Raw genomic sequence first — 16,023 nt, 5'->3', positions numbered from 1 at the left:
GGCAATACAAACAGAAGAAGAAGAAGAACAGCATTGAAATAGTTAAATTAACTTTCATATTATCACGAAATGCATAGAATAATTGTAAAAATCAACATACCTTATGTGTTAGACTCTGATATCTATATTATTCAAAATTAAAGGGCTCAAAATTGTCGTGACCCATTTCTCAATTTTCAGGGCAAAATATGAGGGGGAAAGTAACCAATGTACCTAGGTTAGTTTTTTTTCGAAAATCAATAAATTTGCAAAACGAAATGTGTTACAATTCTAAACAAGAAATTGGCCTTTACATTACAAATTCACTTTAGATCAGGCGTCGGATCATGTGTCATTCTTTTACCTAGCTAGCCAACAGAAACCCTGGAAGCTTGCAACAAGTGGAATGTTTTTATCTGATTCTAATGGGAACATACATCTGCCAAATGGAACACCAATAGCAGATGTTTCAGAACATATCCTTGACAAAATTCTACTGGGAAAAATGAAATCCCGATTTAACGACTGGAGATGTCTTTTCTCGGAACAATTGCAACACGAACAATTCAATTTGTTGAAACAACATATTGCATATCTAAAGCGACTTAACAATGAAATAGCTTTTCAGAAGAAAGACGTTTTATCGAAAGCTAAATGGATGCTTAATCGACTTCCAAAAAAAACATCGAGTCGCCATCATCTGAGGAGGAAACTGATCCACCAACAGAAATTGTCAACTTATTACAACAGGAAGTTGAAGAACATGATGTAAGAGTAAATTGTTATTTCAATAGTAAAGGGTTAAATGTAACCCCGTGTCTATCCTCCGTTTCATGCTTTGAATGAAAAACATATTGATTTTACTGCCAAAACATGAGTCATTTTGTCAGAAAAATGCAAGCTTTACAATTAATTTTTCTTTCTCCACATTTTTTTTTGTTCATCTTGAAGAAGCTCTGTCTAAGTGTTATACATTTTTAGGTTAACAGTTTTATAACTTAATGGAGGTTATTGATGTAAATGTGTAATGTCGACTTCCAAAAACTTAAATTTATCTGAAAAAAAACGACATTAAAGTTAAATCGAATGTGTTTCTTCAGTTAATACTTCATAATCGTGAATAAGCTACTGTCCAAGTTTTATAAAATTCCAGTGGTTGTGTGGATCATGTTTCTCGTTTCTCGTTTTTTATAAGATTATACCGTTTAATTTCCGGTTTGAATGGTGTAACACTAGTAGGTTTTTGAAACTCTTTATTGCTTGATGTTCGGCTTGTGTCAAGGCTGCAGGTTGAATACTGTACTTGGACCTCTAACGGTTTATTTAAATACAAATTGTGACTTTGAGGAGGGGTTGTCTAACGGATGATAACTTGAATATCAACAATGACAGTCATTTTGGGGCTTATGCCCCAATTCCTCAAGTTTCAAAGTGTGTCTGTCATTTGTGTCAATTTTATTGTAGTCGAACACAACTATAAACACTTTGAAATAAGTTCTGTAAGCATTTCAGTTTGGGGACTTTGCCCGAAAATGTTTGAGATCTGTATAGACAAAGCTTCATTTCAAGCTTGTCATCAACTATGTTCTACATACATGTTTGCACATTTGTTATTCAAGTTCTGGGGATAAAGAGAATCAAATAGATTTTCTCTTTTCCAAATACTTATCAAACAAACTATATCATGTACTTATTTTGGGGCATGTGCCCCAAAATATACAGCGAGAAATATTAACGTTTGGATTGAAATATATAGTGTTTTGTCAGATGTGGCTTAAAATGAAAATCTAATCCTAAAGATTTTGGGGCTTTAGCCCCAAACCTATACAAGTTTGTACATATCAATCATGCAATATTACCCTCTAGTGTTTGTACTTTTTTATCAATGTAAAGTACGAAAAAGAGAATAAAATAGATTTTCTCTTTTCCAAATAGAAATCGTTCTAATGTTTTTATTTAAACAGTTGTAGATTAACTCCTTCCTTAAATGAGAAAATGTTTGACAACTTAATAAAAATGTAACTCATCTTCAACCAAATTGATATTACAGTTTTTACAAACCCTGTTATCTATAGGAGTTTTTGGTATAGTGTATCTACCAATTTCAATATGAAGTTTATGACTGCTGGTTCTGAACCTTGTCATACTTACTCTATCATTATCATTATTAACAACAGATAAATATTTTTCAAATTTAAAAATATTCTTAAATAATCTATATGTTCTCAACTTATCACTTTTTTGTAATTGCTGAGACCACTGTTTTTCAAATTTACACTTAAGACACTTTCTTAATACTAACAAAAAAAATATTTTTAATAGATTTTGGATTCTTATAAAAGTGTGACAGTCCACATTCATTCAAAATACATTTAATACAACTAAGCTAACATTGTTGGTTATTATCTATCATAGTAATATTTTCAGCTAATGCTTCTGACAATAAAGCATCTTTAGGTTTATCATTATATAATCTAATCCAGTACTTAACCATTGACATATTAATATCAATATATAATGGAAAGCGGCCTAGCTCACCATACAATGCCAGTTTACATGTTTTTCTATTTACTTTCAGTAGATATCTGCACATATTAAGATTAATCTTTTCAATTGGAACAGTATTAAAAATCTGGTCAAACATATTTTCACTGTTATATTTATTACATTTTCTGGTGTCAAACATGCCTAAAATTTCAGAAGCATACAGTACAACTGGTTTTACAGTATGATCAAATATAAATGTAAAATTTTGAATGTCACAAGGAGTATTTTTAAATATATTAGTCAATTTAAAAAATGCCTTCTGACCTCTAGAATTTAGGTCATTGAGGGCACGTTTGAAACTCCCATTCAAACTAAATAGAACACCCAAATATTTATATTGATAAACAGACTCAATACTCTTGTCGTTTATATAAAATTTTCTAGATATCATTCGTCCACTTTTATTAAATATCATCACTTTAGATTTATCATAATTTATTTCAAGCCCCCAATTTTCACAATTTATTATAGTTATAAACCTTATTCATACAATTTTGTAACCCTTCAGCTGATTCTGATACAAGAAGTAAATCATCTGCATACAATAAACTATTAAGGTTCTGTGATCCAAGTTAAATACAGGACAACATGAAGTATCAAATAACTTAGTTATGTCATTAATAAATACATTAAAAAGACTTGGACTAAGATTGTCCCCCTGGAACACACCAACACTAGATGAAAAAACCTCTGAGAATGAAGAATTATATAATTTAACTCTAAGCTCTATATTGCTATACATTGATTTCAGTAAGGATAAAAACTTTCCACCTACCCCTGCTTTAAGTAATTTGAATAAAAGTGCAGGGTGTAGGACAGAATCAAATGCCTTTCTAAGATCAATAAAACAGGCATATACTATTTTAGATTTATTTAAATATTTATCCAGAACAGTCTTTAATTTAAAAATATGATCTGATGTTCTACAACCTGGTCTAAACCCAATTTGTTCATCTAAAATGATACAATTAAGTTGTAAAAAATTTTCAAATCTGGAATTTAAAATAGAGTTAAAAAGCTTTGACAGGCAACTAGTAATGGTAATGCCTCTATAATTATTTGGTTCAGTGGGATCACCACTTTTAAAAATAGGAAAAATGTAACCGCTTGACCAATTTCTTGGATAAATACCTGAATCCAGGACTAAATTAAACAATTTTTCTAGTCCAGGCAATATAATAAATTGTTTATATTTCAACATCTCATTAAGTATACTGTCCATACTACTAGCTTTGTTATTCTTTAACTTTTGACAGGCTTTACTTATTTCATTTACAGTAATATTACAATCAAGATAAGAATGACCCTCGGGAATTTTACATAGCTTTAAAACATTCCAGTATTCATTATTCAAATTGAGCTTGCTATTGTTTACAGTATTAAGCTCTTTAAAATGATGTACCCATGATTCTGCATCTATACCACTTTCCTTGTTCTCTTGATCAGAACTTTTTAAGGTGTTTATAATATCCCAAAATGCTTTAGGGTTAGATTGGGAGGTATTTTTTAATTTAACCATTAAATCTTTAAAATAATTACGACGTTTTTCCTTTCTAGACTTATTATATGTTTTACTTAAATGAAAACATTTAGCTCTAAGCTCTTTATTAAATGGATTAAGGGCAAGTACTCTGCTATAGTGGTCTAGTGATTTTTTCAAATCATGTAATAATGTATTATACCAGGGTTTATCTTTTTTCTTCTTCCCTGTTACTTTAACTTTTCTTTGCTTAAGTGCAATATTAGCTGCTTCATTTATACAAGATTGAAAATCATTTACAGCTATATCTATGCCATCTTGATCTAAACTATAAACACTATTATGTACAAACTGATCTAGTTTAGATGTGACAGAGGGAAGCTGAAGAGCTTGTTGAAACTTACAAATAGAATCCTCGTTCCACAAAAACTTTCGTGGGGTGGGACATCGGGGAACTCTGGAATTTTTCTTGTTTTCAACAAAGTCAACACTTAATAAACAGGATAGCATACTATGATCAGAGAGCGATTTAATAAAATCATGAACACGAAAACTTAATATATTATGATACATGCTCTCACTTACAACCATATAATCAATAACACTGCTACCCATGGAATTATGGGATGTAAATTTACAAAGTGTGTCACCAAATGTTCTCCCATTTACAATTCTGAGCCCACTCTGAATACAAAGCTCTAAAAGGCTGTTCCCTCTACCACATCTGACTGTATCCTGGCTATTCCTATCCAGGTTTATAATATCAACTAAATAATGTTGATCATAATTAGAATGAATAAAATCATTGTCATTAGCAACAAAGTCAACAGCAGTATTAGTGCGGGCATTAAAGTCTCCGCACAATAAAATGTCGCCTATAGCGGAGTATTTACCAACATCACTCACTAATACTTCAAACTGGTCCCCCTCTTTCCTAGAGTAACTTGAGTTTTCAGGGGGTATGTGTAGAAAACAAATATATAGATCTTTACAAAGGTTAAAATAGTGTTGGTTAAGTTTAAACCACATATAATTTGAGTTTTCAGTAGGTAAAGGGGTAATACCACCTGCTATTGACTTTTTCACTAAGACACTAATACCACCAAAATTTCTTTTCGATCTACTATTTTGTACCCTGTGAGAGTGATATATTTTATACTCTGGTAGAGGTGAAATAAATGACTTAGTACAATGAGTTTCTACCAAACCAATCATGTCATAATACTTATTATTATTAATAAAAGTAGAGTCATCAAGTTTATTAAAATCTTTGGTAGCCACACCATCAATGTTCCATGATCATACACTCAATAGCCTTTTCTTTTTCCTCTGCGTTGCCATCGTTGATTATTTGGATTCGAATTTGAATTCAAAGGGCTTCTGCTAGGAGTATACGGAGTATACGGAGTATACGGAATATTTAGCACATTATCAATTGATCTCCTCATATTAGATGCCAACATCTTCACACCTTCTACTGTAAGGTGTCGCCCATCATTTTCTATGAAATGTTTTTTAATTTCAAATGACTGGGAAAGATTGTTATGGTCACATACGTCAAATTCTTTCGACTCTTCTGCTAATTCTTTTATAGCAGAGTTAATAGTATTAACTCTAAGATTAAGTTTTTTCTCATCCTTCCTATTGGTTGCCAATGATATCAGGATTTTTGAGCTTGGTTTACAGGTTTTTGTTTCCTTCACAAGTTTTTGCATTTTTGTAACACATTCCGATGATGTGGAATGCATGAGCTCATTAGTTAAAACGTGAAATACTATAACTTCTGGATTTTCTGAGGTTCCTAAGTTTCGAATGACTTGTTCTGCTTCATTAAATTTATATGCTGTTTCTTTGGTTGTTTCATACTTTGAACTTAATTTCTCTGGATCAATTTTAGAGATGTTTGATGTTCCAATCAGTAATACTTGAGGTTTTTTGTCTTTTTGTTTACTAGTTGGATTAACCTTTGACCATGGATCTGTATCAAAATTTTGCTGATGTTCATCTATGTGAATCTTAATTGAAGATAGTTCTTCTTTAGCACAGTCTATTTCTTTTTGCAAGAGTTCATTCTTTTTTGTTGACTCTGATTGTTGTTTAAGAGTTAGTTCTAAAAGAGATTCTTTGTTTTCACACTCATTTGTCAAAAAATTTATATGTTTGTCAGTCCGTTCTTTGTAGATTGCATTTGATTTTTTCTCTGCCTCGTACGATGACTTTAAAGTAGTTTCTGAAAGAAGATTCTCGTGTTTCATTGTATTTATTGTCAATTTCAAATCATTTATATTTTCCTCTAGTGAACTGATTATTTTTGAATGATCATTACAAGTTCATCCATTTTAATATTTTCATTATTGTTGTTATTTAGTTTACATTCATTTTTAGCCTTTTGTACATAAGTTTTTGTTTCAGTTAGGATCTGGTCTACAGTGTTGATTTTGTCACTCAATAGCGATACATTTCCAATGACATTTTCAACAAGGTTCGCCACATTCTTTTCAAAAGTTGTCTGATACTTTGAGACCTCTGTGTTTATCATGTTTTTAATACTTTCAAACAAAGCACTATTGTCTGGTTGCAAGGGGATATCTTCTACACAAAGTTTTAACTTAGGGTCGTTCATGGTGCAGAACTTGCACGAGTATTTCCTCGTTTTGTGTCGTATATATTTTGCAAGCTCATAACCGGGTAGACCAGTACAACCAAAGTGAACCCATCCTTTACATGTATTGCACTGCAGCATAAATTCATTGTTTATATTTGAACATAATGTGCACTCGGTGTTGTTGGTGTTCAGCTGAGGTTCTTTATTACTCTCAGTATTGGTGTTCAGCTGATTTTCTTTATTACTCTCTGTATTAAGGGGGGGGGGGCACATTTTTATCATTATTGTCTTCAATGTTAATTGATTTTGCAGCAGTTTCATCACTATCTGGGTGTTTATTGATCTTTGATTCATCAGCACTCTCAGGACAGTCAACACACTCATTCATGTCCGAGTCATACTCAAAATTGGGGGCGGTATCATTTTGTAAGTTCTGGCCTCCACGTGGTTCCAGGTTATTGACATTGGGGTTCACATCGTTACTACAGTTATAATTTTCATAAACATCCATTGTGACCCAGTTCCCGTTGTTAAATATTAGAATCGGGGAAAGACCTGCATCTATTAAAAGTGTTTTTGCGTCTTCAAGAGTCTAACAGCCCTGATAAATGGCCCCCTTTACACCCGTAACATGTCTGCTACAATCAGCCCATTGGGTAAATATACCATATTCATAATTGTTATTCAAGTTTTCTCCCTTGCATACTGCATAAAAGTTAGGTTTCTTATTTCTCCTGCTCATTTTGCAACAATTCCTATACAGTTAAGCCTTTGATTTGGTTTTTTTTTTACCAAATTAAAAAGTCCGCCATTTGCCACGGACCGGAAGTCAAAAAATTTATAAATTGGTTACCAGTTAAAAACGAAAGCTACGTAAGTAGAGATCTCTTTAGTAACAATAAATCGGAATGTTGAAATAAATACATTATTACAATTATGGTAATTTTCTTTCATTGGGGATGGGGACGTGTGGGGAAACAGTTGAATTTCTCTTATTTTTTTCAAGTCTACACCTTGAATAAGAAAAACAGTCAATAAATACTCCTTTTTCCAAAGACCTTCAAATTTCAACCACCCTCCCCCCCAAAAAAAAGCCACCACCAGACAATTATACACAAACGCAAATACACACATTTTCAATACTTTTGTTCGTAATAACAAACAAATCGTATTAAGTTTCTAAATGCATTATAAGTTAAAAATATGGCGTCAGTAGTGGATCTAGAACTTCAAGTGTGGAAGTTGTTTGCGACTTCACGAACTTAATTTGGATTTGCCGGTTATGGTCTCAGTAATATTTACCACACCTTCATTCGATATTAGCTTCAGATGAAAAATATTCTGCTAGTGAAATTGTTGAACCTCAGGATTCAGGTTTTAACAATTGAGGCGAGCGGACCGAGGCGTAAAAATTGATGCCTACGGAATTTAAAGATATCGCCATAACATTATACCGCAAATCTATAACTATATATAATTGAATGCACCTTTCCATAAAAAAAAAATGATGAAATTAAAGCCCCTTTTATTTCTTCCTATCCCCCCTTTTTTAGCCCACCTTGCCCGAAGGGCCAAGTGAGCTTTTCTCATCATTTGGCGTCCGTCGTCCGTGGTCGTTAACTTTTACAAAAATCTTCTCCTCTGAAACTGCAGGGCCAAATTAAACCAAACTTGTCCAAAATCTTCATTGGGGTATCTAGTTTTAAAAATGTGATCGGTGACCCGTCCAACTAACCAAAATGGCCGTTATGGCTAAAAATAGAAAAGGGGTAAAATGTAGATTTTGGCTTATATCTCTGAAACCAAAGCATTTAGAGAAAATCTGACATGGGTTAAAATTGTTTATCAGGTCAAGATCTATCTGCCCTGAAATTTTCAGAAGAAATAGAGAACCCATTGTAGGGTTGCAGCCTCTAAATTGGCAATTTTGCTGATTTTTATTATTATCTTGAATATTATTATAGATAGAGATAAACTGTAAACAGCAATAATGTTCAGCAAAGTAAGATCTACAAATAAGCTGACATGACCAAAATGGTCAGTTGACCCCTTGAGGAGTAATTGCCCTTTATAGTCAATTTTTAACATTTTTTTGTAAATTTTTGTTATCTCTTACAAAAATCTTCTCCTCTGAAACTACTATGACAAATTTAACCAAACTTGTCCACAATCATCATTAGGGTATCTTGTTTAAAAAATGTGTTCGATGACCCCGCCCGTGAACCAAGATGGTTGACATGGCTAAAAATAGTACAAAGTGTAAAAAGTTTTTGGCTCATATCTCTGAATCCAAAGCATTAAGAGCAAATCTGTTGGAGATAGAATTGTTCATTAGGTCAAGATCAATCTGCCCTGAAATTTTCAGACCAATCGGGCAACTTGTAGAGTTGCTGCCTTTGAATTGGTAATTTTAAGAAAATTTTGCAGCTTTTGGTATCTTATGTAGACGAAACGCGCGTCTGGCGTACTAAATTATAATCCTGGTACCTTTGATTACTATTTACACCACTGGGTCGATGCCTCTGCTGGTGGACGTTTCGTCCCCGAGGGTATCACCAGCCCAGTAGTCAGCACTTCGGTGTTGACATGAATATCAATTATATGGTCATTTTTATAAATTTCCTGTTTACAAAACTTTGATTTTTTCCAAAAACTAAGGATTTTCTTACCCCAGGCATAGAAAACCTTAGCCGTATTTGGCACAACTTTTTGGAATTTTGAATTCTCAATGCTCTTCAACTTTGTATTTGTTTGGTTTATAAATATTTCGATATGAGCGTCACTGATGAGTCTTATGTAGACGAAACGCGCGTCTGGCGTACTAAATTATAATCCTGGTACCTTTGATAACTATTGTTATAGATAGAGATAAACTATAAACAGCAATTATGTACAGCAAAGTAAGAGCTACAATAATTCAAATGACCAAAGTGGTCAATTGACCCCTTAAGGAGTTATTGCCCTTTATATTAAATTTTTAACAATTTTCATAAATTTTGTCACTTCTGGGCCAAGTTCATTATTGATAGAGATAATTGTAAGCAGCAATATTGTTCAGTAAAGTAAGATCTACAAACAGTACATCACCAACACCAAAACATAATTTGTCATGACTCCATCTGTGTCCTTTGTTTAATATTCACATAGACCAAGGTGAGCGACACGGGCTCTTTTAGAGCCTCTAGTTGGGGTTACAAATGACTGGTCCCTTATATGAGCCATTATCCTATCAAAGTCCGATTTTATTTCATTCTTTTGTCACCGTGTGTCTATCTTGAGAATATGTAAAGAGAAACTCGAACAGCTAAAATAATCAGCAAGGCAAAATCAATGTACATACTAGAAATTCGTGTATTAACTTCTTAAAGCTTTTTTTATGGTGTACAGCAATTGACAAATATAATGCCCTCCCTTGTTAAAAAATGAGCAAAGAGCATGAAATAAAAGATTTTTTTTTCGGAAATTTAATCATTTTAACCGTATGTTCATTATTGCAGACTCCGTATGTTTATTATTTTAGAACTAGTCGATTAAAACAAAACGTTGCAATTCATATATTTTGACATTTTTGAAACAATATCAGATGTGTTTTTTACATCTTAAAACGAGGTACTAACATGCCAAGGTTTATACCTTTTTAAATCTCAACCATTTTCCAAACGACAGCTAAAATTTGAGCCTCATTAATTATTACTCCGCAGAACCAGATCGGAATCAGTTATGACGTAGTGAGTAATCGCTTTAATCGTAATCATGTTCATTGACCATCCGGACGATAAATGCACATCATCATAATGATGTTTCGACATCCTATAAAAAGTTTGCAATAATATAAAGAAATTTGCACATAATATAAACTTTAGAAGTTTGCACATGATATAAAGACATCTGTACATGATATAAGATAATTTGCACATCATATAAAATAATTTGCACATCATATAATATAATTTGCAAATTAGTTAATGTCAAATTGTCATCATATAAAGATGATTGCATATCGTATAAAGGTGATTATAATGCAGTTTCTACATCGCATAAGGAAAGCATCATATAATATTAAAAACCAATTCTTCAGAGAACAATTGAAGGTCTTTCCACCTCGATAATAAGAATGAAATTTAAAAACAAACAATGTTAGAAAATGTCACTCCGTGTTGATGTAATTTGGTACATCAAACTGATATAAAAAAAAATATGATTAATAGGTTTATGCAGTAGACATAATTGTTATATAATGAACCAGAAAGAATATTTAGCAAAGTTAAAAATCTAGAACATCAAATTGACCTTTGACCTTGACTCAATTTTGAGGTCAAAGGTCAGTTATCTCAAATCAAAAGACTCCAGGTCAATCACTTGTATGGTTGTGGAAAAATACTGATTTCAAATACATAAGGGGAGAAAACTCTTATCAGGGTTAACCAAAACTCTTCGACTTAAATAGGTTGAAGTTGCACCTTATTGGAAACAGTTATTTGGCAAACACATCATATCATTTACTGTAACAGTTTCTTTTGAATAACAATAACAAGCAAAATTCATAATTTATAACATGACCTTGACCTTTGACCTTGACCTCAATTTCCGTTAAATGGACCAAGGACTTCATATCAAAAGACTGTAGACCTCTACGACTTATAACGTATAAATTGATCCAATATATCGCCTATCTTAAATTTTCAAAGGGAAATAACTCCCATAAGATCTCTTCCGATCACTCCAGTCAAAATTAACCAAATCATTCTTAAGAGGAGATGAACAATTTGGTGAAAACAGTTTGTTAAAATCTTATACCGTTTCAGAGATATAGCGATAACAAGAAAAAGGGGATGCGGGGAGATAACTCCTATAAGAATAAGTGATCGGTCACACAGGGTGAGTTTTGAAACCCCCATTACTGTACAACATCATTGGTCAAACATCCATTCGATATGTTGTAAAACAAAAAAAGCATCTCAGACGGCAGAAGAAGAAAAAATCAGACGGAAAACAAAAGGTCTTTCCACGAAAAGTGGAAAGACCTCATAAGGACTCAATCACATAACATAAAGGAGAAAGCACATCATATACATGTAATGAATTGTGGACATGATATAAAGATGTTTGCACCTCATATAAATGTGTTTGGAACAACTTCACATTATATAAAGACAAGTGCACATCATATAAGGACAAGTTCACATCACATTATGACATTTGCACATCATATAAGGATAAAATGACATCTTAAAATGGCAAATGAACATATGTATATATATACGAGTCTAAATTGAAAACTACGTTCAAACCTATGATTGCGTTGGATAAAAACCGCAATTATATATATATATATAATGAGAAATGTCATAATAAGACAGTGTCGGCGTTCCATACATGACGGAATCAATTTACCTTCAACGTTATAAATGTGGACGATATTCCGCAGTCCACGGATCCTAGGAAAGTTTCTTGTAGGGTAAGGAAAGGGGGGAAATACGGCTTTGGTAAGTTTTGAATTAATAACTTTTTTTTTATTTAGACTTATTCCAAAATTGCGTTTGATTGTAGATTTTTTTTTATCGTTTCTGTTAAATTTATTTCATTTTTTTTTTTAATTAGTGACGATTAAGACTTTGACAAAATTTATTACAGAGGCGGATTCAGTCATTTTAAAAGAAGGGAGTCCCAACCTAGAGTAAAAGGGGGGGGGGTCCAACTATATGCTCCCATTCAAATGCATTGATCGTCCAAAACAGAGGGGGAGGTTCCAACCCTCCGACCCCCCTAAATCCGCTACTGCAAATTGTGTATACTTTCAAATCGCTGTATGAAAAAAATCAAAACTAAAAGGTTATTGAGTTTGGATTAATTGCGTTTGAATTTCTTTCCCTAAATGATATGCGTAGAGAAATATGTATATTACCTACGTTTCGCTTTCCAATCTTTTACTCCCCAACCCCAAAAATTCCTAATATCTGCTGTATTAATTTTTAAGACACACCTAAATGAAGTCTGATTGGTCTCCAGCTAATCCCCCTCCCTCTGTTTTGAAACAAACTTAGATATGATCCTCATTAAATTCGATCCAAAAGTAGTCACTTTTTAGGAATAGATATTCCAAAAGTTGTTATAAATTTCATTGAGTCTAAAACTAATTTAAATAAGATTTCTGTTATTCGGATATTCTTTTATAAATACATTATGTTTTTGGCAGAAGTTACCAAAAATTGTTTTAAGTATCTTTCTGACTTTAAAACACTGATTTAAGATTTACGTTGTACACAAAATATGATTATATATCTTATGTCCCAGCTTAAATAAACCTTTCGTTTTTCCTCTTTGAAACTACAATGTTTGTACAAAGTTCAACTTTGTCGTAATTTTAAGGCAGACGGCGGAATCGGGGGTGGGGCGAATAGGTCGTTCACCCTTGGATTGGACAAAGTATCGAGTTTAAGCATAAAATCGTCAATATTGTTTATAGTCTCGCTACACTCGGTGATATTTTTTTTTAATTTTGAAGAATAACGTCCCTTTGCATGTAGAGTGGACCCTAGTTAACAAATTGACCCCAATAGTGGTTAGGTGGGAGTGACTCTGATCTTGGTTCAGCAGTCTTCAGAAGGCCATTTGGACCAAAAATACGAAATTTCACGATTTTTTCCGATTTTTGACTTCAAATGGACCTAAAACCGGAAGTAGTCGTTTCCTAGGCGTATTTCAATAATAATAACGATCAGTAGTTATATGGCCGTGGGTTTGCACTATTTTTGCAAGTTTTATGCCTCTGAACTTCCCGTGTAAGACACAGATGTGAAACCCAACCCTCCAGAAAACCGAGTGTTACATTTGTAGCCGATTTCAATTTTCCAAGTCCGTATGTGTGCTCAAAATGCAACTTATACGAGAAACATGAATATGGATAGCCTCAGGTTGACAGAACATACATAACGTTTAAAATAAGTATCATGAAGTGGACTTCTAAAAGTATGGAATGCCATTGGAGCCAAATAACGGTGGTCTAGGTACATCCGTCATATGACGGTCACAGCATGGTTGAATGTAAGATGTATTTGATTATAATGTAGTACAGCTTGATTTTATCATTTATGTTAATAAATTGTATTTGTATATATTTGTTCATGCATTGACTTATTGATTGACGGTCACAGAGTATACAGTATGACAGTACTTTGATTTTATATTTACTTAGGTATTTACATCCTGGGTTTTTCTATTTTTTTTATTCCGATTGGTTACTCTGTGAACTCCTTTCATATTGAGGCACTCTTTTCAAATTCTACACAGAAATATAGAACACTGATACTTTATTGTGATATAGATATATATTTATTCTAATTCTTATTATTCTGGAAACCTTTCTTTATATTCAGGTCAGTTATATTCTTTACATTAGTATTTGATGCATATATTTCTTTATTTTTTTTATCTTGGTATTAAAGATGTGAAGGTTTTATGAAAATGTGTATGCTAGTCCACTTTGATTCCCATGAGTATGAAAGAGTTCATATCTTTACTTTAAGTTGGTATTAGAAGTGGGACATTTGAAGACGTATCGTATCCGTATCTGATACGTTGACGTATCTAAACGTCTATATATTAATTATTATTCAATTGATTTTTTACGTGCTTGAAAAGTAATCGAGAAAGGGAAAAGAGATGGAGAAAAGGAAAGGGCGGTGCAAATTTTTCATCTCTTTCATCTTTAATAAATAAACTGTTCGTTTAATAATGTTGAACTATTGTGTAATTTATGTATTATTTGTATTTACATACATTAGGGATTTGTATAGTAAGGCTATAAAGACTATACAAATCCTTGCATACATGTACTTGCTTCTTGTATGTCAAAGTCTGGACTCAATTATATGTATTGCTCTAACCGTGATGTTTCTACTATATTTACAGTTCCTATGATACAATTATAAAAAAACATTGCATGGACGACAACAGAAGCTAACATTTGTACACATTACAATAACTTGATTTTCATGTTAATCTATATACTTGTATTATATTTTGAAGCTTAATATTTAAATCATTAAAACTACCCAGGCGTGAAGTTGAATAATAAAACAAATAAAGTTAAGGTTAATGTTGACCCTATCGCAAAAATGGCCGTATTTTCACCTCAAAATTTTCTATGTGTACAGACAAACCTAGCATGCCCTAAATAAATAGAATTGTATGATTTAGAAAATTAATAACTTAACTGGATTGTGCAGTGCACTGTTTTTCGTCCCTGCAGAAGAAGATGAAATTAACAAACAGTTGAGTTTTCCTTGATATGATCCACTCAGGTACGCAGTTTAAATCACCAATTATTGTCAGGTATCTATTGTCCATCTAATGTCCATGTCAATTAAAAAACGCTCACTTTAATTATCACCTGTGGGGAAGTTCTCAAACCTGTTTCCCAACTTAGTTTATTTTGGCCCCTTCTGAAGCAATGAAAAAGTACACTGCAAAAGCTTTGTAAGTTTTTATTTTTCTTAAACATGGAACATATTTGAAATTTATTTATTTAGGGCATGCTATGTCTGAATTGCTTTACAGATGCACAGATTTGTCTGTACTCAGAGTAAATTTTGAGGTGAATGTACGGCCATTTTAGCTAAAGGGTCCACGTCAACCTTAACTTTATCAATATCCATGCACATGCTTGCTTATAAAAGGAGATTGAATCATCCACATCATATGAGTCGAATTGATTACTGATACCAATAAAAATAAATTCATAAATTTGTACACAGCTACTTTTGCATAGGTACTATTTCTGTACTAAAAATATGTAGTACTAGTAATTTACTTTTTATATTTAGTACTATTTCTTTAATTTTAAACTATTGTAATATTTAGGTATTTGTATTTTACAGTACTTGATTTGTACCAAATATTTTGGTACGGAAATAATATAATATTCCATGTTTGAAAATCATCACTTCAAGAGATTTGAAACAGAAAAACTTTCAAAAGGCTGAAAATGTAACGGTAGTAACCACAATTTTGTAGTACCTTAATTTCAAGTACAAAAAAAGTACGGTAAAATACAGATACCTAAATATTACAATAATTTTATAGTAACAAAATAGTACTGAACATTAAAAGTAGATTTCTAGTACCACAGATTTTTAGTACAGAAATAGTACCTTTGCAAAAGTAGCTGAGTAGGCAATCCTTTATTCAAATATGTAGCGAAGTACACCTTTCTAGGGTGCACTCGACTTAAATACCTCAATACGAGTTTTGTTTTTGAATATAGTTTTTAATGACTTTTTGTTAACAATGAACGCTAGCACATTAAGAAGAGAGTAAACTATGCTTTTATAATTAAAATCTCTTGATTCAAGTCTGTAAAACTATATTTGCCACAAAGTCCAGATTTTGTGAACGAAGTTTACTTTGTATA

This window comes from Mytilus trossulus, chromosome 11 (assembly GCF_036588685.1).
Source record: "Mytilus trossulus isolate FHL-02 chromosome 11, PNRI_Mtr1.1.1.hap1, whole genome shotgun sequence".
NCBI lineage: Eukaryota > Metazoa > Mollusca > Bivalvia > Mytilida > Mytilidae > Mytilus > Mytilus trossulus.
This window is presented reverse-complemented; position numbering follows the sequence as displayed.